This window comes from Orycteropus afer, unplaced genomic scaffold (genome assembly GCF_000298275.1).
Source record: "Orycteropus afer afer isolate SDZICR_OR568_19922 unplaced genomic scaffold, OryAfe1.0 scaffold00115, whole genome shotgun sequence".
NCBI lineage: Eukaryota > Metazoa > Chordata > Mammalia > Tubulidentata > Orycteropodidae > Orycteropus > Orycteropus afer.
The window spans coordinates 2,391,166-2,401,236 of record NW_006921702.1 but is presented as its reverse complement, the minus strand read 5'-3'; positions in this window follow the sequence as shown (position 1 = coordinate 2,401,236).

The following is a 10,071-nucleotide window of genomic DNA, read 5'->3' as shown; positions in this document are numbered from 1 at the left end:
CGGGCAGTGTTTCGTTCTGCTGTGCATGGGGTCGCTATGAGTCGGAAACGACTCGACGGCACTTAACAACAACAACAACAACAACAACTCTGTCCTTTCTATCTGCCCTTTGAAATCTTCTGTTCAGATCTTTCACTTCATCATTTCTTCCATTTGCTTTAGCTACTTACCTTTCAAAAGAAAGTTTCAGAGTCTCTTCTGACATCCACTTTTGTCTTATGTTCCTTTCCTGTTTTCTTAATGAACTTTTCTTCATGTGTGATGTCCTTGATGTCATCCCACAACTCATTTGGTCTTCAGTTACTGGTGTTCATTGCATCAAATCTGTTCTACAGATAGCCTCTAAATTCAAGTGGTATATACTTGTTTAATTTTCTTCAGCTTCTACTTGAATTAGCATATGAGAAACTGATGCTTTGATCCATAGTCAACCCTGGCTTTGTTTTGACTGATGTTATTGAGTTTCTCCATTCCTTCTTTCCGCAGATGTAGTCAAATTGATTCCTGTGCATAATGTCTGGTGAGGTCCACATTTATAGTTACTGTTTATATTATTTTTTAAAAAGGTTTTGCAATGAATAAGTTGTTGGTCATGTAAAATTCTGTCATGAGATCTGCCATGTCACTTCTATGACCAAGACCATATTTTCCAACTGCTGATGCTTCTTCATTTTCAACTTTTGCATGCTGTTGTGTTGTTCAGAGCCATCAAGTCAGCTTGAACTCTAAGCAAACTTACGTAGAACAGAACAAATAACTGCTTGGTCCTGCACCAGCCTCACAAGCGTTGCTGTATCTGAGCTCATTGTTGCAGCCACTGTGTCAACCCATCTTGTTGATGGCTTCCCCCCTTTTCACTGACTCTCTACTTTACCAAGAATGATATCCTTCTCCAGGGAATGATCCCTTTGAAAACATGACCAAAGTATGTGAAAAAAAGTCTGGATATTTTTGCTTCCAAGGAGAATTCCAACTATGCTTCTTCTAGGACAGATTTGTTAGTTCTTCTGGCAGTCCATGATACTTTTAGTATTCTATGCTAACACCACAATTCAAAACCATCAACTGTTCTTTTTTCTTCCTAATTAATTGTCTAACTTTCATATGCATGAGATGCGATTGAAAATGCCATGGCTTGGTTCAGAAGCACCTTAGACTTCAAAGAGCCATCTTTGTTCTTCAGCATTCTAAAGAGGTTTTTTTTTTTTTTTTTTCCAGCAGATTTGCCCAGTGCAATATGTCATCTGATGTCTTGACTGCTGCTTCCATTGGTGTTGATTTTGGAAACAAGTGATATGAAATTTTTGACAACTTTAATCTTTTCTCCATTTATCTTGATGTTGTTTGTTGGTCCAGTTGTGAGGATTTTCAATTTATGTGAAGGTGTAATCCATAGTGCAGACTGTAGTCTTTAATCTTCATCAGTAAGTGCTTCAAGTCATCTTGACTTTCAGCCAGCAAAGTTGTGTTATCTGTATATCACAAGTTGTTAGTGAATCTTCCTCTAATCCTGATTAAGCATTTTCCTCATATAGTCAAGCTTTTTGGATTATTTGCTCAGCATACAGATTAAGTATGGGGGAGGATACAACACTGACACACACACATTTTGACTTTAAACCATACAGTATCTCCTTGTTCTGCTTGAATGACAACATCCTGGTTTATGTACAGGTTCCTCATGAGTACAAGTAAGTGTTCTGGAATTCCCATTCTTCTCAATGTTATCCATAATTTGTTATGATCCATACAGTCAAATACTTTTGCAAAGTCAATAAAACAAAGGTAAACATCTTTCTGGTATTCTTTGCTTTCAGCCAAGATCCATCTGACTTCTGCAATGATGTCCCTCATTTCATGTCTTCTTCAGAATCCAGCTTGCATTTCTGGAAGTTCCCTGTCAATGAACTGCTTCAACTGTTTTTGAATTATTTTCAGCAAAATTTTACTTGCATGTGACACAAATAACATTGTTCAATAATTTCCATATTCCATTGGATGACCATTCTTTGGAATAGGTACTATTATGGATCTCATACAGTCAATTGGCCAGGTAGCTGTCTTCCAATTTTCTTGGCCTAGATGAGTAAGTGTCTTCAGCGTGGCATCTGTCAGTTGGAACATCTCAATGGGTATTTGGTAAATTTCTGGAGCCATTTTTTTTTTTTTTTTTTTGGCAATTACTTCAGTGAGGCATTGACTTTTTCCTTTAATACCACTGATTCTTGTTCATATTATGCCTCCTGAAACAGATGAACATCAACCAATTCTTTTTTGGTATAGTGATTCTGTGTATTCCTTCCATCTTGTTTTCATGTTTCCTGCAATGTTCAACATTTTGTCCATAGACTCTTTCAATATTTCAATTTGAGGCTTGAAGTTTTTCACCAGTTCTTTCAGCTTGAGAAATGCTGAGTGTGTTCTTCCATTTTGGTTTTCTAACTCCTGGTCTTTGCACATTCCATTATAATAACTGACGGTCTTCTTGAGCTACTCTTTTAAATCCATTCAGCTTTTTAATCTTGTCATTTCTTCCATTTTCATTAGCCACTCCATTCAGGAGCAAATTTCAGAGTATCTTCTGACATGATTTTGGCCTTTTCTTCCATTCCTATATTTTTAATGACTTTTGCTTTCTTCTTGTATGATATTCTTGATATCATCCTACAACTTGTATTGCTTTAGGCTATTGGTGTTCAGTGCTTCGAATCTGCTTCTTCAGGTGGTCTCTAAATTCAGGTAGGATATAATCAAGTTCACATTTTGGCTTTCATGGACCTGTTTTAATTTTCTTCAGCTTCAGCTTGAACTTGCTTATGATCAGTGGTGGTCTGTTCCACAGTAAGCTCCTGGACTTATTTTGGCTGAAGATATTGAGCTTCTGCATTGCCTCTTTCCACAGATGTGTTTGATCCGATTTCTGTGAATCCATCTTATGAGGTCCACATTACAGGGGCCATTTATGGTGTTGAAAAATGGAGTTGAAATGATTAAGTCAGCCTTGCAAAATTCTTTCATGTAATATCTGTCATTATTTCTATCATGAAAGCTATATTATCTAACTACTGATGATTCTTCTTTATTTCTAACTTTTGGATTTCAATCAATAATCATCACCTACGTCTTGATTGCAAGTTTTATCAATTTCAGCCTTCAGAAGTTGGTAAAAAAAATCAATTTCTTCATCTTTGGCTTTAGCATTTGATGTGTAAATTTGAATAATAGTATTATTAACTGGCCTTCCTTGTAGGTGTATGGATATTACTCTATCACTGACAGCATTGTACTTCACAATAGATCTTGAAACATGCTTTGTGACGATGAATGCCATGCCATTCCTCTTTGTCATTCCCAGCATAGTAGATCACATGATTGTCTGATTCAAAATGAACAATAGCAGTCTGTTTCAGCTCACTAATATCTACAATATCAATTTTTATGTGTTCCATTTCATTTTTTGACAATTTCTGATATTCCTAGATTCACACTTCATACATTCCACTTTCCAGTTATTAATGGATGTTTGCAGCTGTTTCTCCTTATTTTGGATCATACTCCATCAGCAAATGAAGGTCCAGAAAGCCATGTCATTAAGGTCAAACCTACTTTGAGGAGGCAACTCTGCCCCAGTTATATTTTATGTGCCTTTGATCTGAGGGGATCCTGTTTCAGCACTATAATAATGTTTCAAAGTTATTCACAACGTTTTCCAGTAATATATCAGTGTTTCACTGCTATTCATAAGGTTTTCATTGGCTAATTCTTTGAAAAGTGGATGGCCCCTTCCTTCTTCTGAGTCTGTCTTAGTCTGGAAGCTCTGTTGAAACCTGTCCGCCATGGGTGACCCTGATGGTATTTGAAATACTGGTGGTATAGCCTCCAGCCTCACAACAACTGCAAGCCACCACAGAATGACAAACTGTCAGATGACTGTGTGTGTAAGTTGTCTTTCTTGTGGGCATACACATATTACACTATGACTGATAGCATTGTACTTCAGGATTGACAGTGAAATATTTCTTTTGATGATAAATGCTACTTTATTCCTCTTTTTTTTTATTGCCATATAAAAGACCATATGATTTTTTTATTCAAAAAGTCCAATACCAATCCATTTCAGCTCATTAATGTCTAATACCAATCTTTATGCTTTCCACTTCTTTTATGAGAACTTTCCATTTTCCTAGATTCATACTACATTATTCTACATTTTGATTATTAATTGATATTTGCAGCTTTTTTATTTCACATTTCCAGTCATGATAAATTCACAAATGAAGGTCCAGAAAACTATACTCCATCACATCATTAAGGTCAACTATACTTTGAGGAAGGAGCTCTGATGGTGTTGTGATTAATGCATTCGGCTGCTAACCAGTAGTTCAATGGTTCCAGCCTACTGGCTGCTCCATGGAAGAAAGATGAGACAGGCTGCTTCTGTAAAGATTTACAGCCTTAGAAACCCACTATGAATCTGAATCAGAATCTACTATGAGTCAGAATCCACTCGATGGCAATGAGTTTAGAGTTTGAGGAAGAACATTTTCCCTAGTTGTATTTTGAGGGCGTTCCAACCTGAGAAGTTCATTTTCTAGCACTATATTAGACTATGTTTCCCTGCTAACCATAAAGTTTTCAGTGGCCAATTTTGTTTTTCAGAAGTGAACCTGACTATACTTTTCATCCTAGTCTGTTTTATTTTGAAAATTTTTCTGAAATCTGTGTACCGTATGATGTCTTGCTGGTATTTGAATACTGATGGCATAGCTTCGAGCATCACAGCAGCATGCAAACTACCACAGTATGACACACTGACAGATGAATGATAGATGTCTACACTAAGAATTTATTATTAAGCCTTACAGTATGCAAAGTTAGTGTTAGCTCATTATGTTGTTGTTGTTGTTATGTGCTGTCGAGTCAGTTCCAACTCATAGTGACCTCTCCTTGGGTTTCCAAGGCAGTATCACTATGGAAGTAGATTGCCCCCTCCTTCCTTCCAAGGAGTGGCTGGTGGGTTTGAACTGCCAGCCTTCTCATTAGCAGTCAAGTGCCTTAGGCACTACGCCCCCGGAGCTCCATGACTCATTATAGGATTCCATTATATTGACTCATATTGTTCACTTCCATGTAGTAAAAATGTTTCTGGATAAAGTTTAAATTTATACCACATTTGAGATTTACTTTTTTGCCACCCAAAAGATAAATAATGGAAGTTATTAGAGACAATAGGGAGGTTCCAGCTTCAATATGGCATCTTCCACCCATAGTCCAGCTATTTCTCCCTTGACAAAGTCAGAGAATTATAAAAAGAAAGAGAAAAAGGTCTTCATCAGTGCTAGAGAACAGAAAAGAAAGCTGTTATGAACTATGCATTTTGAGGATTTCTGTAAATTAAGCTCTCATGAATCTGAGACTTCCTCAGTGTCAAACTCTATGAATGAATTTCAGGATGCAGACAATATTGAGGCTTTGACAAAACCATGGGACATCTGGGACACCAAGAGTGGCTCCCCACATCATTCCTGCCCCCTTCAAACACTTACCTCTGGATCAGAACAGTAGATGATCTCTACATAAATTGTGACAAATTACCTCCTCTTGTAAAATGAGGCTGTGAATCATGATACATGTCTATGTTAAACCCGAAAAGTTCTGTAGCTAATGAGGCCTTCTCTAAGAGCAAGTTCTCAGATTCTGGGTGTACTTAATCTAAGTTATCACACCCATTGGTTCTGCTGGAGAAAGATGTGGCAGTCTGCTCCTATAAAGATTACAGTCTAAGCAACTCTATGGAGCAGTTCTATGTGTCATGTGTGGTCACTATGAGTCAAAAATGACTAGATGATACCTAACAATAACAACATCCTTTAGCCAGGACCTAGAGATACAGCTAAAAGATGTTGTTATTATTATATGTCATCTAGTCAAATCCAAAGTGTTCTTTAGCCAAGACCTAGACATACAGTTCCACCATTTGCTTGTCAGTTTGTTGTATTATGGTGGCTTGCATGTTGCTGTGAGCCAGCATGACAGCTACCCGCAGGGTTGGGTTTCAGTGGCGCTTCCAAAGTAAGACAGACTGGGAAAAATGAAGGAGCCATCTACTTCTGAAAAGTGGCCAGTGAAAACCTTATGAATAGCACTGAAACACTGTGTGATATATTTTTGGAAAACTATGATAGTAGTGAAGCATTGTCTGATATAGTGTCAGAAAATGAGCTCCTCAGGTCAGAAGGCACACTAAATACAACTGGGTAAGAGCTGTCTCCTCAAAGTAGAATTGATCTTAATGACATGGATGGAGTAAAGTCTTCTGGACCTTCTTTTGCTGACGGAAAATGACTCAAAATGGAAAGAAACAATTACAAACATCCATTAATAATCAGAACATGGAATGCATGAATTATGAATCCAGGAAAATTGGAAGTTGTAAAAAAAAATGAAATGGAAATCATAAATCCTATACACTAGTGAGTTGAAATAGACTGTATGACTATTTTGAATCAGACCATTATATGGTCTATTATGCTGAGACTGATAAATTGAAGAGGAATGGCATCTCATTCATCATAAAAAAGAGTATTTCAGGATCTATCTTGAAGTAAAATGTTGTCAGTGATAAGATAAAATCTACATGCCTACAAGGGAGACCAGTTGATACTACTATTTTTTTCAAATTAAACACCAATCAAGATGTACTGATTATTACCGGTGATTGGAATTTGAAATTAGGCAACAGAGAGGAATCACCAGTAGGTAGAAAATATAGCTTTGGTGATAGAAATTATGCTGGAGATCATATGACAGAATATTGCAAGGCCAACAACTAGTTCATTGGAAATACTTTTTTTTTTTTTTTAACAGCACAAATGGTGGCTACACATGTGGACCTTGTCAGATGGAATGCACAGTGTTCAGATTGACTTCATCTGTGGAAAGTGGCACTGGAGAAGCTCAATATCATCAGTCAAAACAAGGCCAGGAACTGAGTGTGGAGCAAACCATCAGTTGCTTATACATAAGTTCAAGTTGAAGATGAAGAAAATTAAAAAAAAGTATATGAGAGCCAAAATACAATTTGATTATATCCCACCTGAATTTAAAGACCATCTGAAAAATAGATTTGACACATTGAACATCAATGACTGAAGACCAGACAAGTTGTGGCAAGACATCAAGAACATCATACATAAAGAAAACAAAAGGTCATTAAAAAGACAGGAAAGGAAGAAAAGCACAGAACAGAGATCAGAAGTGACTCTGAAACTTGCTCTTCAATGGAGAGTAGTTTAGCAAATGGAAGAAATGAAGAGAAAAAAGAGCTGAACAGAGATTTCAAAGGGCAGCTCAAGAAAAAGTAAAGTATTTATATTATATATGCAGAGATTTGGAATTAGAAAATCAAAAGGGAAGAACACACTTGGCATTTCTCAAGCTGAGAGAATGAAGGAAAAAATTCAAGCCTTGAATTGTAATATTAAATGGTTTTATGGGCGAAATATTGAATGATGTAAGAAGTATCAAAAGAAGATGGAAGTAATACATGGAGTCATTGTACAAGTAATAATTGGTAGATATTCAACTATTTCATGAGGTGGCATATGATCAAGAACCAATGGTATTGAAGGAGGAAGTTGAAGCTGCACTGAAGGAATTGATGAAAAAACAAGGCTCCAGGAACTGATGAAATACTCATTAAGATGCTGCAGCAAATGGATGCAGTGCTAAAGACACTTACTAATTTATACCAAGAAATTTGGAAGACAGCTACCTGGCCAACTGATTAGAAGAGATCCATAGTTGTGCCCATTCCAAAGAAAGATTATCCAACAGAATGTGGACATTATCAAACAATATAATTAAATCATATAAAGTAAATTTTTGCTGAAGATACTGCAAAAACAGAGGCAGCAGCATATTGACAGGGAAATTCCTGAAATGAAAGCTGGATTCAGAAGAAGACATGGAACGGGTAATATCATTGTGATCTCAGATGGACTTGGCTGAAAGCAAAGAATACCAGAAAGATGTTTACTTGTGTTTTATTGACTATGCAAAGACATTAGACTGTGTGGATCTAACAAATTATGGATAACATTGTGAAGAAGGGGAATTCCATAACATTTAATTGCATTCATGAGGAAATTGTATAATGAACAAGAGGCTGTCATTTGAACAGAACAAGGGCATACTGCATGGTTTAAAATTAAGGAGAATGTACATCAGGGTTGTATTCTTTCACCATATTTATTCAATGTGTATGCTGAGTAAATAATCCAAAAAACTAGACTGTATCAAGAACAGTGACGCATCAGGATTGGAAGAAGACTCATTAACAACCTGTGATATGCAGCTAAAACAACCTTGTTTGCTTAAAGTGAAAATGTCTTAAAGCACTTATTGGTAAAGATTAAAGACTACAGTCTTTGATATGGATTACATGTCAACATAAAGAAAACTAAAATACTCACAAGTGGCCACCAAGAAATATCATAAATGGAGAAAAAAATGAAATTGTTGATTTCATTCTATTAGATCAATAATTAGTGTTCATGAAAGCAGCAATCAAGAAATTAAATGATACATTGCATTGGACAAGTGTACTGCAAAAAACTTCTTTAAAGTTTTAAAAAGGAAAGATAACACTTTGGTGACTAAAATGTGCCAGGAATAAGCTGTGGTCTTTTTGATTGTCTCATATTCATGAATCAAAATTCTGTGGATAAAATTCAGATATATGGAGATGCAGGGCATGTTATCCACTGAAAAAGAGCTCCAGAATGACAGTTCAGAACTTATAGGAAAAAAATAAATATCTAAGGAAATTAGACAAATTTCAGTCTTAAATAACTCATTGAAAGACAACTGGAATATTGAAGGGAGTCATATATATGGACATCTTAGGTCAAGTGCAATTTTAGAAATTTCAAAAATAGAGAAAAAAAACCCATAAGCTTCTGATTGGGAAAAAAAAAAATCCCAACAAACCCACAGACTAGGTATTTAATAAGTAAGAATATCATCAACCTTCCTATCTTTAAAATTAAGTGCTTGAAAGCAATAAATTTACACACACACACACACACACACATATTTACTATACCAAAAAGAATTGGTTGATGTTCACATATTTCAGGCATCTGATCAAGTATCAATGGTATTGAAAGAAGTCCAAGCTGCACTGAAGAAACTGGCAAAAAAAACAAGGCTACAGGAATTGATGGAATACCCGTTGAGATGTTTCAACAAACGGATGCCATGTGGGAGACACTTACTAGTCTATGCCAAGAAATTTGGAAGAAGGCTACCTGGCCAACTGACTGGACGAGATCCATATTTGTACCTGTTACAAAGAAAGTTTTTCCAACAGAATGTGAAAATTATTGAGTGATATCATTAATATCACATGCAAGCAAAATTTTTCTGCAGATAATTCAAAAATGATTGCAGCAGTATATTGACAGGGAACATTCAGAAATGCAAGCTGCATTGAGAAGAGGACTTGGAATGAGAGATATCAGTCCTGATGTCAGATGGATCTTGGCTGAAAGCAAACAATACCAGAAAGATGTTTACTTGTGTTTTATTGACTACTCAAAAAGCATTTGACTATGTGGATTATAATGTATATATTCAAATTCCTCTCAATGTTATCTATAGATAGATAGATAGATAGATAAACATTGAGAGGAATTTGAATTCCAGAACACTTACTGGTGTTTTTTAGGAAACTGTACCTAGATCAGGAGGCTGTCTTTTGAATAGAACAAGGGAATACTGCATCATTTAAAATCAGGAAGGGAGTGCATCAGGGTTGTATCCTTTCACCATACTTATTCAATGTGTATGCTGAGAAAATAATCTGAGAAGTTTGACTATATGAAGAAGAATGTGGCATCAGGATTGGAGGAAGACTCATTAACAACCTGATATGCAGATGACACAACCTTCCTTGCTATCTCCTTCTGTAATGAAAATGACTTGAAGCATAGATGCACTTATTTTTTTAAAGTATACTGATAAAACCAAAACACCAAACTCACTGCCATCTAGTTGATTCTGACATAT